The sequence below is a fragment of the Apium graveolens genome, chromosome 10 (assembly GCF_009905375.1).
Source record: "Apium graveolens cultivar Ventura chromosome 10, ASM990537v1, whole genome shotgun sequence".
In the NCBI taxonomy this organism is placed as follows: Eukaryota; Viridiplantae; Streptophyta; class Magnoliopsida; order Apiales; family Apiaceae; genus Apium; species Apium graveolens.
In genome coordinates this window covers 15511743-15526388 of record NC_133656.1, presented here as the reverse complement: position 1 = coordinate 15526388, position 14646 = coordinate 15511743, and positions in this window count along the sequence as shown.

The following is a 14646-nucleotide window of genomic DNA, read 5'->3' as shown; positions in this document are numbered from 1 at the left end:
ACATGTAGAACCCAGATCAACATTCAAAATTATTCTGAGAAACGATTTCTCATCAGAAAAAATTAATCCATGATATAACTTGTAAAAATCATAATTAATTCATACAAGCACATAAAATTCTGAAATTTTTACCACAGATCTATATGCATACAACCTATGCTCTGATGCCATTGTTGGATTTTTAAACGCAGCGGGGCGTGGAAAAACACTTTTACACATACAAAATCCAAATAAAAGCATATAAATCGTGAATAAAAATTCGAGGGATCGAATCTGACCTTTTAAAATAATTCGGAGACAACGATCAGAGATCCTTAGCAGTTGCTCCTCAAGTGTGAAGCACTCCACCGGTATCCACCAAGAAAACGACTTTTAGGAGAAGGAGGAGGTGGAGAGAATTTGGTTTTCTGAAACTTTTGGGTTTCTCGGGTTTGATGAGGGTTCAAATAAAATAGGGTCTATAATAGTGTATTTATAGGCAAACTTTTCAGCTGAAATTTTCCCATAAATATTATTATTATTATTATCCCATTTATTATTCTCATTAATAATTAAAACACCTTTTAATCATTAATCCTTTTTCTAAACACTTTAGAAATAATTCTCTCTCTTGATTTAATTTCCAAAAATTAAATCCTTTAATTAATAATATTAAGAACTTTTCTTAATTAATTTATAATCAATTAAATCTCATTTAATCAATTATTAAATTTGCCAATTAATTATTTATTTCACAAATAAATAATTATTAGCCATTATTAATTAATTCCTCCACCATTAAATCATTCTCTTTTTATGGTGTGACCCTGTAGGTTCAATATTAAGCCGGTAGTAGAAATAAATAATAATAAAACTATTTTATCATTATTTATATAAATTCTATAATTTATTAAATATGATTAATTAATTAATCACATTTATTCTACATCGTGAGTGATGCTTCTCAACATATCGCGACTATCCGTATAATATGAATTCACTGCTTAGAATACCAAGAACCTGTCAGTGAATAGTTACCGTACAATAAACTCCTTCTACCCTACAATGTCCCGATTAAATACAAGGCATGGATCTCGTGTCAAGCCTATCTAATTCAATCACTTGCTTACCATTTACTATGCGTAGTTCTATGCAAATTAGAAACTCCTTTCTAATTTCATTTACTCTGGCCAGAGATTCCTGAACTAGCATAAGTGGATCAACCTTGAACATTCGCTTCCTTCACTGGAAGGGGTAGATCCTTTATTGATCATACACTATCTTCATGTATAAATTTCTATACCCAGAAAAGCCCTAATAATTGTCCCTGGAGACTAAGAACTAAACCAAAGCATAGTTCAGTGTACACAAGATGACTATGATGACCTCAAGTCTAAGGATACTTGTACAACTATCACTAGGTGAACAACTGCTGACACGTGAGTGAACTCCATCAGTTGTTCAGCTGTGCGAGTCATGTTCAGTGAACTTATTCTATAATAAGCACCTACATACTAGCTATAGTGTCACCACACAAATGTCTATGAGAAAAGACATCCTTCATAATGAAGCAAACATAGTATGTACCGATCTTTGCGGATTATTAATTACCAGTTAGTAATCCTATGACCAGGAACTATTTAAGTTTAGAGTTATCATCTTTTTAGGTCTCACTATTATGATCTCATCATAATCCATAAAAAGCTTTACTCTAAACTATGGTATATATTATTTAAACACTTAAATAGATAAAGCCCGTAATAAAAACAAAACAAATCTTTTATTAATATCAATGAAATCAAAACAGATTACATAAAAGTTATTCCTAAATCCTCATACATGATTGGACTTAGGACATATTCCTTTCAACTTGAACATGGGATTCCTTTTGAATCTGACATTTGAGAATCTCTTGACAATCAGGGCCATTGACTCATCCTCCAATTGCTCCAGTTCTTCCAAGGAATAAAAATCATCTCCTGATTCATTTGTAGTAGGAGGATCAAATTCTGCTACTATCACATTTTCTTCAACCATGGAAGACTGTACCATTCTTTCTAACTGTTGAGATTGTTGATGATATTGTGGTTGTTGTTGTTGTTCATCAGCTACTAGAGCAGTAGACGTGCTGACCACTCTTCCTTTCCCGTAAACTTCCTTCTGCTAAATCTGCTCCAACTCATAAGTCTGTAACACACCATAGAGCCTTTCCAAAGAAATCTCACTCAGATCTCTTGCTTCTCTTATGGCAGTGATTCTATGTTCGAGATGAGTTGGCAGTGTTAAAAGGAACTTTTTGTTGACCTCCCTGATGGAATAGTATTTACCATTAATATTCAGGTTGTTGATCAATGCATTGTACCTCTCAAACACTTCAGTGATTCCTTCTCCTTGATTGGATTTAAAGTATTCATACTCAGAGGTTAGGATTTCTAATTTGTTCTCCCTAACTTCCTCTGTGCCTTCATTAATAACCTCAATAGTTTCCCAGATATGTTTGGAATCTTTACAGTTCATCACATGTCTATTCATCAAGGGATCAAGGGAATCTACTAAAATTAATTGAAGGCTAGCATCCAGGGAGGCTTCTTCTTTTTCAGCAGGAGAAAAATCCTCAGGATCTTTCATATAAGTTCTTGCTTTGGTAATCACCACATCATTTTCTATTACCTCTGGTTCAATAACCATCGGAATTTTAGGACCCTTCTTTAACACTTCCAGATATTTGGAATTTGCAACTTGTAAAAACAATAGCATCTTCTTCTTCCACATAACATAATTTTCTTTATCGAATAGTGGAATTTTAACGGTTCCAACTTTTTGTGTAGTCATTATGAATTTTTGAGTGAATAAAAAATTCGAGGAGTGAAAGAAACACAAAAGTCTAGGATCTTGATTTGTACGTTAATCAGAAGGCTCTGATACCAATTGTTAGGTCTCAATATGTTTGTAGAAGGGGGTTTGAATACAAACAATACCGTTTAATCGAATAAAATGCGGAATAAAAAAGGTGAAACAAAATTCAAGTTAAATAAAATTATTATTAAACTTGAAAGGTGTTACAACAACGGTATCGTTTACAAGGGATTAATCTCAAATCAATTATTACAAATTTAGAATAAATTCGACATGAACTTTTCTATTTTTGCAATAAAAAGATCAAATGCTAAAAGCGATTTGGGATTAAGTTCTAGGGATTTCGATCCGCTAGAAAGTTACACAAGAACAAGAAAAGTATTTCTAGTGGATTGGATTTAACAATAAATACTAGAAATAAATGATCTGTGTAGATTGCAATAATTTCTCTGCAGGTTCTCTTGTTCTGTGTTTTGCTGTTGAATATTCAATGCTGTGTTCAGTTGAAAATGATCTGCTTTTGGTGAGACTATCCTTTTGAACTAGCAAGACAATCCCAATAGTTAGCAAGACTTTCCTTTGAACTGGAGAGACTTTCGGCAAGACAATTGTTTGTACTAGCATGACTTTCGGTATGACTATAAATTGTCATACCGATTGTCATATTAGTACAATCAGATTGTCTTGTTGAATTTGAATAGATTTTAATCCAATTTAAATTCTGAAAATCCTTAATATTAATTCTGAATTAATTAATCAATTAATTCAATTAATCAATAAATTAATCTTTGCAGATATAATTTATTTTCTTAATTAAATTATATGACTTAATTAATTAATAGAGAATTAACACTAATCTTGAGCAGCAACCATTCTTCTGAAAATCTTCTGAAAATCACTGTCAATTATGAATCAATTCCACCACTTCAATGTTGACACTCGATGTACTGTCTGGTTCATGAGTGACTAACTTCCGTGACGTTTCTTCAAGCCTTGACCTTGATACTCTTGATTTTCTTCAGACTAAATCCTTGTAATTAATTGATACCTCTGTCACTTGATTAAATCCACAATCTTGATTTATATCACTGAGACTTGATCAATTTCTTGAGCTTCTTCCAGTGAATTAAGTAATCAAGTCTGTAGATGAACAATGCTTCTTAATCCTTTGACATATGTTACTCTGTGAGATCTCTCTGACGATAGATCCACTATTTACTTATTACATTCTTATTTGAGTTGAGTTAAATCTTCGAATAAACAAATAGGCTATAACATATGCCTTTCACTTTATTCTTTTCCTTTTACCTTTCATTCTTTACATATATGCCTTACTTTTGTTTTTAATCTTGTTCCCTTAGACAAACCATCTGGAAAAGCACTTGAGGGTGCGCCCAAAAGGTGTGTTGAAGCCCTACTTAGAGTGGCTACTGAGAGATGGAATCTGAAAACATTAGTCACTAGGACTAATTTGATGCGAACATCAATCTTATCTGATCAAATAGGGATGAAACACAAATATATAAAATTCAGGAAAGGAAATTATATTTCTCGTGTCATCGATATAGACAGTGACGAAGAGGTCGAAGCAGAGGAAGAAGAATTACAAGACAACAATCTTCAAAGCGAGACTCCTACATGTTTGATATAGTTTAATTCAAACAGGTGCGCCTTCTACTGTGGGCGTGTCCTTGTTGCATTAATTCTTAGGCTTTATAAGAATATGCCTGCATAGTTTAAGAACGTCCTTTACCATTTTTTTGTTGTAGTGCTTTTCACTAGTTCTAATATTGCATGTTGTACTTTACCATCTTCTTCTTGATATCATCTATGATTTTTATCTACTTTAACTTTTTTTATATATTGCAGAATGAGGGCGCGCCCTTTGGTCAAGGCGCGTCCTATCTTTTATGGCACTAATCACCTTCATGATTTTATGCAGATATGGTGAAAGAGATGTTTCCTAAGTACAATCATGTATGATGATTTAGGAATAACTTTTATGTAATATGTTTTGATTTCATTGATATTAATAAAAGACTTGTTTTGGTTTTATTGCGGGCTTTATCTATTTAAGTGTTTAAATAAGATATACCATAGTTTAGAGTAAAGCCTTTTATGGATTATGATGAGATCATAATAATGAGACCTAAAAGATGATAACTCTGAACTTAAATATTTCCTGGTCGTAGGATTACTAACTGGTAATTAGTAATCCACAAAGATCGGTACATACTATGCTTGCTTCATTATGAAGGATGTTTGTTCTCATAGACATTTGTGTGGTGACACTATAGCTAGTATGTAGGTGCTTATTATAGAATAAGTTCACTGAACATGACTCACACAGCTGAATAACTGATGGAGTTCACTCACGTGTCTGTAGATGTTCACATAGTGATAGTTATACAAGTATCCTTAGACTTGAGGTTATCAGAGTCATCTTGTGTACACTAAATTATACTTTGGTTTAGTTCTTAGTCTCCAAGGACAATAATAAGAGCTCTACTGGGTGTACGAATTTGTACACAAAGATAGTGTATGATCAATAAAGGATCTACCCCTTCCAGTGAAAGGAAGAGAATGTTCAATGCTGATCCACTTATGCTAGTTCAGGAATCTCTAGCCAGAATGAATGAAATTAGAAAGGAGTTTCTAATTCACATTAGAACTAAGCATAGTAAATGGGAAAGCATATGATTAAATAACATAGGCTTGACACGAGTTCCATGCCTTGTATTTAAATCATGACATTGCAGGGTAGAAGGAATTAATTGTACGGTAACTATTCACTGAATAGGTTCTTGGTATTCTAAGCAGTGAATTCGTATTATCTGGATAGTCGCGATATGCTGAGAAGTATCCCTCACGATGTAGAATAAATATGATTAATTTATTAATTATCATATTTAATAAATTAGAGAATTTATATAAATAATAATAAAATAGTTTTATTATTATTTATTTCTACTACCGGCTTAATATTGAACCTACAGGGTCACACCATAAAAGAGAATGATTTAATGGTGGATGAATTAATTAATAATGGATGGTAATTATTTATTTGTGAAATAAATAATTAATTAACAAATTTAATAATTGATTAAATGAGATTTAATTAATTATAAATTAATTAAGAAAAGTTCTTAATATTATTAATTAAGAATTTAATTTTGGAAATTAAATCAAGTGAGAGAATTGTTTTTCTAAAGTGTTTAGAAAATGGGTTAATGATTAAAAGGTGTTTTAATTATTAGTTAATTGGTTAATAAGAATAATCAATTAAAGGGTTAGTAATAATAATATTTTATGGGAAAATTTTCAGTTGAAATTTTTTCCTATAAATATACTATTATAAACCCTATTTGCCTTAACCCAAAAAAAACCCTAATTCTAAGTAGAAAAGAAAAGGAGGCAACTAATTCTCTCAACCGCTTCCTCCCTCCATTATTTTGATCTTTTGGTGGATACCGGTGGAGTGCTTCACACTTGAGGAGCAGCCGCTAGGGATCTCCGTTCATCGTTCTTGGATCGCTTTTAAAGGTTAGAAATCGATCCCATAAGATTTAATCATGATTTGTATGCCTTTATTTGGATTTTATATCAAAAAATTGTTTTACCATGCTTCTCTGATGTATAAAATCCTACAATGGTGTCAGAGCATAGTTGTATGCATATAGATTTGTGATAAAAATTTCAGAATTTTATGATCTTTTATGAATTTATTATAATTTTTGCATGTTATATCATGGATTAATTATGATTGATTAGAAATTGTTTCTCAAAATTGTTTTGGCTGTAGATATGGGTTCTACAAGTGTTGTAGATCGTCTGGGTATTTTTTCATAATTTTCTGATGTGTGGATTAATTATTATGATTTTTTGAAGTTGTTTTAATTAAAATTCGTAATTAAATATGTATATATATATATGTAATCTGTTATGTATATATATATTTTGTTTGCTGTTGTAATCAAGCAAAAGGGGTGTACTGATGATGTTGATGAGTGGCACGTCGTTCGATGGCAGCGGCGGCGGTTGTTGGATAATAAAAAAATATATATTAAAGAAGCTGACAGGCGCAGACGAGAAGCGCACGCGGAGAAGGGGGTATCGCGTATTCCGGGAATGCGTTACACCCTGTGGCGCATTCACGAAATGCGTTATACCTTTTAATGGCTTAAAAGGGTTGTAACGCATTACCGGAATGCGTTACAGGGCTTGTAGCGTGTTCCTGTAATGCGTTACAACCCATCTGTTTTTTTAATTTGATTTCTGGGAGTTTCGTAACTCCGTTTTGGGCATGCAATATATCGTTGGATTCGTTTTTCCGAGACGGATCTAATGGTGTGGTCAAATTTTTTTTTATATAAAAGTTTTGAACTTTTTATATTCCCGAAAGTGTTTTAAAGCATGTTTTAATTGTTTTAATTCATTTTAAATGCTATAATAAATTCATACATCATTATATCAATGTGTGACATGATATTGCTTGCATGCTTACTTGTTTATTTATTTTTATATATGAGATATATGCCTATGTTTACCATGCGATGATAGATTTAGGTGAACTTAAATTAATATAAGGCATGCTCTAGAAAATCTAGAATAGGAATCATTTTTTGCCTTAACAATAATATTATGAATACAATCATGAGATTCTTGCGTTTATGAAACACATAATTAAATATGAATTTTCAATATTGAGAGAAAGGATTATTCTGTCAAAAACAGATTTCTATCTGTAAGAAAGGGGTATTAAGTGACGCCTCTTGACAATGCTTCCCCCGATCTGGGAATCATCTGATTATCGATTATTGATTTGAAATATTTAATTTAAAAGGAAGAATCTCTTTATAATATGATTATGATTGTAACATAATATAATTTCTCTAAAATTAAATAATATCAAGTAGTAATTGGCCAATGACACAACGGGCTTGTGTCGGTCAAAGCCTTCCAACATGGTAGAAAGTAGTTCTTATTTTTAAATCATTGTCGTTTCGTGCTACAGCCGAGGGCTTTGATTTCGAAATAAGAAATACTTGTCTATTACATAGAGATGTGTACATTGAATTAGAATCTAAAGGTCGTTACGTGCTGCAGCCATGGGCCATTGGAGATTGATTCGATTGTACGAAATGTTGGGTTAGACTTGACTTAGAATATTGAGTTTGTCGTGCTACAGCCGTGACTCAATTATTCAAGAGGCTAAAGTTTTATTAGGGAATAACATAAGATGTAATTGACAAGAGTTGTCTGCCTATTGAACATCACATGACGTTTCGTGCTATAGCCGAGGTTGTGTGATGGAATGTAGGATCCCTTATTCCCACTAGCATTATGAATGCTTAATTTTTCATTTAAGGGTGTTATATAATTTAGATAAACTAGTGGGAGCCACTTATGAATAAAGACCCGATTCATATAGTGTTTTGAAATGAAATTGAATATTTGCTAAGTGTTGTTATGTGTTTATCATTTACAGATTTACAATATATGTTATGTCTTCTACACTATCACTCCGGAGTATACTAGATGCTCACAAGTTGACTGGTCCTAATTTTGCTGACTGGCTTCGAAACTTGAGAATTGTTCTCAGGGTTGAGAAGCTGGAATATGTGCTTGACTCACTTAAGCCTATTGAACCTGCTAACGATGCACATTATGATGAACATATTGTGTATCTTAAGTGGATAGATGATGCAAATGTTGCTTAATGCATCATGCTAGCTTTTATGAACATTGAGCTACAGAAGCAACATGAGCATATGGATGCTCACACTATCCTTATGCATCTACAAGAGTTGTATGATGTGGCAGGGAGGACAGCTCGATATGAGATATCGAAGGAGTTGTTCGGTTGTAGGATGTCTGAGGGATCATCTGTGAATGACCATGTACTTAAGATGATCAATTTGATTGAACGTCTTGGACAACTTGGTTTTGCCATGGATGGGGAGCTGAGCCAAGACTTGGTCTTGCAATCACTTCCGAGTTCGTTCTCGCAGTTTGTTGTGAACTTTCACATGAATAAGCTAGATGACAGCCTGCCTGAACTCTACAACATGTTGAAGACTGCGGAATCGAATTTCCCCCCAAGAAGAGTTCTGTTATTCTAATTGGTGAAGGTTCCAATCCTAAGAAAAGGAAGAAGAACCCTTCCAAGAAGAAGAAAGTAGGTGAGAAAAAGCCGGTTCCACCAAAAGCTGAAGACCCCAATAGCAAAGCCGTTTGCTTTCACTGTAACAAGGTGGGACACTGGAAGAGGAACTACAAGGTTTACCTTGCAGAATTGAAGAAGAAGAAGGGTAGTGAGACTACCGCTTCTGATTCAGGTATGTTCATGATCAAAGTTAATATGTCACTAAATCAAATTTCTACTTGGGTATTAGATACCGCCTGTGGTTCTCATATTTGCAATTCGTTGCAGGGACTAAGGAGAAGTGGGACTCTTGAAGAAGAGGAGGTGATTCTACGGATGGGAAATGGAGCAAGAGTTGCTGCTGAAGCTTTAGGATCATTTCATTTACATATGCCTACGGGCAAGACTATTGTTTTAAATAATTGTTATTTTGTTCCCTCGATTGTGAGGAATATTATTTCTATTCCCATGTTAGACTTGGCTGGATTTTCGTTTGTTATTCAGAATAATAAATGTTCAATTCTTAGTGATAATGTTCTTTATGGAAGTGGTATTTTAAACAATGGTCTGTATGTATGTGACGTAGAGCAGTATTTACTACAAATTGAACATACTAATAAAAGAAAAAGGGATGATGAAAATCTCACTTTCTTGTGGCACTGCAGACTTGGTCATATTAGTGAAAAATAGACTACGGACATTGCATAAGGAAGGGTTACTTGACCTCTTTGATTTTGAATCACATCCTACATGCGAGTCTTGTCTATTGGATAAAATGACCAAATCTCCATTTAGTGGACATTGAGAGAGGGCTACAGATTTGCTAGGATTGGTACACACAGATGTATGTGGACCAATGTCTACGCAAGCCATGGGTGGATTTTCATACTTCATTACTTTCATAGATGATCAATCTAGATTCAGATATGTCTATTTGATGAAACATAAGTCTGAAGCCTTTGAAAAGTTCAAAGAATATAAGCATGAAGTAGAGAAACAAACCAAACATAGTATTATAACTCTTCGATCAGATCGAGGTGGTGAATACTTGAATGGAGAGTTTCTAGATTATCTCAAAGAAAATGGTATAGTCTCCCAGTGGACTCCTCCATATACTCCACAGTTGAATGGGGTATCTGAAAGGAGAAATCAAACTTTGTTAGACATGGTTCGGTCCATGATGAGCTATGCGAATCTTCCAGTATTCCAATGGGGTTATGCATTGGAAACCTCAGCATATTTACTGGATAAGGTGCCTTCCAAATCTGTTCTTCAAACTCCATATGAGATATGGAAAGAAAGGAAACCAAGTCTTAAACACGTTAAGATTTGGGGATGTCCAGCTTATGTCAAGAAAGTTGACCCAGATAAGCTGGAATCTCGATCCATAAAATGTAATTTAGTGGGATATCCTAAAGAGACTTTCGGGTATTACTTTTACACCGATCATCGGGTGTTTGTCTCCAGACATGCTACCTTCTTGGAAAAGCAGTTTATCCTTGAAGGAAACAGTGGGAGCAAGATTGAACTTGATGAAGTTCAAGAAGCACAAACTACTATGGTTCAAGTGGAAACACCTATTCAGACTGAACAACCTTCTGTGGAACAGCCCATTCGTAGGACAGGGAGAGTGTATCGCCAACCGGAGAGGTATTATGGCCTTGTCATTGAGAATGACAATGAGTTGTCAATCATTGATAATGATGACCCTATGACCTATAATGAGGCTATGAGTAGTGTTGACTCAGAGAAATTGCAAAGTGCCATGAAATTTGAAATGGAATCTATGTATACCAACCAAGTATGGACTTTGGTTGAAGCACCTGAGGGTGTGAAGCCTATTGAGTGCAAATGGGTATACAAAAGAAAGACTGGAGCAGATGGCCAGGTGGAGACCTATAAGGCCAGGCTCATGGCAAAAGGATTCAAACAAAGGCAAGGGATTGACTTTGATGAAACTTTTTAACCTATAGCCCTGTTAAAATCAATTCGGATTTTGCTTGCGATTGCTGCTTACTACGACTATGAGATCTGGCAAATGGATATGAAAACGGCCTTCCTCAATGGGAAACTTAAAGAGGAAGTGTATATGACACAACCAGAGGGTTTTCTTTCCAAGGGAAATGAACACCTAATGTGTAAGCTGCTGTGAACCATATATGGTTTAAAGAAAGCTTCTCGTAGATGGAACATCCGTTTTGATGAGACAATCAAAGAGTTTGGTTTTATAAAAAACATAGATGAACCATGTGTCTACAAGAAGGTTAGTGGGAGCGCGGTAACATTTCTTGTATTGTATGTGGATGACGTACTTCTTATAGGAAATGTTTGGCGACGCTTTCATCTGATTAGGGAGATTGTTGAAAGAGGAGATGTCAACGTTAAGAGAGTTGACACACATAACAACATAGCAGACCCTTTAACAAAGCTACTTTCTCAAAGTCACTTTGATCGTCATAAAGACAAGATGGGCATTAGATACCAGAGTGATTGGCTTTAGAACAAGTGGGAGATTGAAAAAGATGTGTCCTAAGTCCAATCATGTATGATGATTTAGGAATAACTTTTATGTAATCTGTTTTGATTTCATTGATATTAATAAAAGACTTGTTTTGGTTTTATTGCGGGCTTTATCTATTTAAGTGTTTAAATAAGATATACCATAGTTTAGAGTAAAGCCTTTTATGGATTATAATGAGATCATAATAATGAGACCTAAAAGATGATAACTCTGAACTTAAATATTTCCTGGTCTTAGGATTACTAACGGGTAATTAGTAATACATAAAGATCAGTGCATACTATGCTTGCTTCATTATGAAGGATGTCTGTTCTCATAGACATTTGTGTGGTGACACTATAGCTAGTATGTAGGTGCTTATTATATAATAAGTTCACTGAACATGACTCACACAGCTGAACAACTGATGGAGTTCACTCACGTGTCAGCAGATGTTCACATAGTGATAGTTGTACAAGTATCCTTAGACTTGAGGTCATCATAGTCATCTTGTGTACACTGAACTATACTTTGGTTTAGTTCTTAGTCTCCAGGGACAATAATAAGGGCTCTACTGGGTATATGAATGTGTACACGAAGATAGTGTATGATCAATAAAGGATCTACCCCTTCCAGTGAAAGGAAGAGAATGTTCAATGCTGATCCAGTTATGCTAGTTCAGGAATCTCTGGCCAGAGTGAATGAAATTAGAAAGGAGTTTCTAATTCACATTAGAACTAAGCATAGTAAATGGGAAAACATATGATTAAATAAGATAGGCTTGACACGAGTTCCATGCCTTGTATTTAAATCATGATATTGTAGGGTAGAAGGAATTAATTGTACGGTAACTATTCACTGAATAGGTTCTTGGTATTCTAAGCAGTGAATTCGTATTATCCGGATAGTCGCGATATGCTGAGAAGTATCCCTCACGATGTAGAATAAATATGATTAATTTATTAATTAATCATATTTAATAAATTAGAGAATTCATATAAATAATGATAAAATAGTTTTGTTATTATTTATTTCTACTACCGGCTTAATATTGAACCTACAGGGTCACACCATAAAAGAGAATGATTTAATGGTGAAGGAATTAATTAATAATGGTTGATAATTATCTATCTGTGAAATAAATAATTAATTAACAAATTTAATAATTGATTAAATGAGATTTAATTAATTATAAATTAATTAAGAAAAGTTCTTAATATTATTAATTAAGAATTTAATTTTGGAAATTAAATCAAGTGAGGGAATTATTTTTCTAAAGTGTTTAGAAAAGGGGTTAATGATTAAAAGGTGTTTTAATTATTAGTTAATTGGTTTATAAGAATAATCAATTAAAGGGTTAATAATAATAATAATATTTTATGGGAAAATTTTCAGCTGAAAATTTTGCCTATAAATATACTATTATAAACCCTATTTGCCTTAACCCAAAAAAAACCCTAATTCTAAAGTAGAAAAGAAAAGGAGGCAACTAATTCTCTCAACCTCTTCCTCCCTCCATTATTTTGATCTCGTGGTGGATACCGGTGGAGTGCTTCACACTTGAGGAGCAGCTGCTAGGGATCTCCGTTCATCGTTCTTGGATCGCTTTTAAAGGTTAGAAATCGATCCCATATGATTTAATCACGATTTGTATGCCTTTATTTGGATTTTATATCAAGAAAATTGTTTTACCATGCTTCTGTGATGTATAAAATCCTACATATGGCTCCTCCAAGAATCCCTAAATATTTTTAGGATGCGCACTGGTGACAAGCCCAAATCCAGAGCAACAAAGAAAGACACTCCAAAAACTCAGCCATCTATTCCAACCCCTGCTCCCGTCTTCCAACCTACCCCTGTTCCTAAAAGGACAGTGGTAGACCTAACTGAGAAATAGGGCGCGCCTAAGAGGCCCCGGATATAGGGCGCGCCTACTGGCTCCTCTACATCACTTATTTATCTTGGCCCTCTAGGTTCTCTTTATGTTATAGATGAGGAGGTTAAGCAGCGGCAAGCGACGAATCTGGAGGATGCCACTAAGGCTTCAAACAATGCTTCTTGTAAACTGATGTTTCATTCCATATAGGTTGTGGATAATATTTTGGAGGAAAAGGGCGCGCCTGGAAAGGCTTCAGGGGGAAAACATTGTCCTTCAGAATAATCTTCTTGATAAGAATCTCCTTCATTCCAAAAAAATCAAAGCCAAACACTCCCAGATATCTTTATTGAAAGATGAGCTTGAGAACCAAGGCTCTCAGCTCGACAAAGCCAAGAAGAAGGCTACATCCCTTCATACTGAACTAGAAGAAGCAAAGCTCAAGATTGAGTACCTTGAAGGGCAACAAAGGGATGGCTGGCCAGATGAGAAGAGGGAGATTACTGATGAGGCTTTTGCTCGTGGTTTTCACTTCTACAAGGTTGGATTTGTGGTAAATGACCAAGATTACTCCTTTGAGAAGTTTGGCAAGGAAATGATTGCTGAGATGGTGGAGTTTAAGAGGGAATATGTCGATGAAATTAGATAAAGGAGGGTGGACCTTGTCCTGGAGGAAGACAAGGGCGCGCTTTCAAACAAGGACGCGCCTGAAGCTGATCGGTCTGACCCTCTTCAAACAATTCCTCCAAGTGAAGATACACAGGGCACACCCTGAGTTTTTTTTAAAATTAGGTTTAAATTAAAACTCTTAATATTTGAGGTGCGAGCTCTCTTTTAATGCTGTGCAAAGTTGAAATACTAATTACTTTACATTGGTTTTGTGAAACTGCTCGTTTATTTTGAATCTACATCTGCTTTAATTTCCAGGTCTGTTGAGTGGAATTTATGATACTTTATAACGCTCTATTAAGCTTCGAATTGGTACGTTTGTACTCAAGTTATTGGTGTTTTAATGTCTTTTCTAGTGTTTTTGCATTTTAGACATTAATCCGGAATTCAGGTGAATTAGCATTGTTTTGGTGCTATATTGATGTTAGAATGCTGTCCAAGGAATAAAGCTCCGAAAACCAACTCATTGCAGCAAGAAAAGAAAGAAAGAAAAATTTTATCCAGGAGGCCAGCGCCCCCGCGCCCAAACTTCAGAGACACAGCGCGCCCGTGCTGATCAAGCGCGCGGACGCGCCGGGTCGGGATGTTAAAATCCTGATTCTACTTGGCTTTTGATTGGAG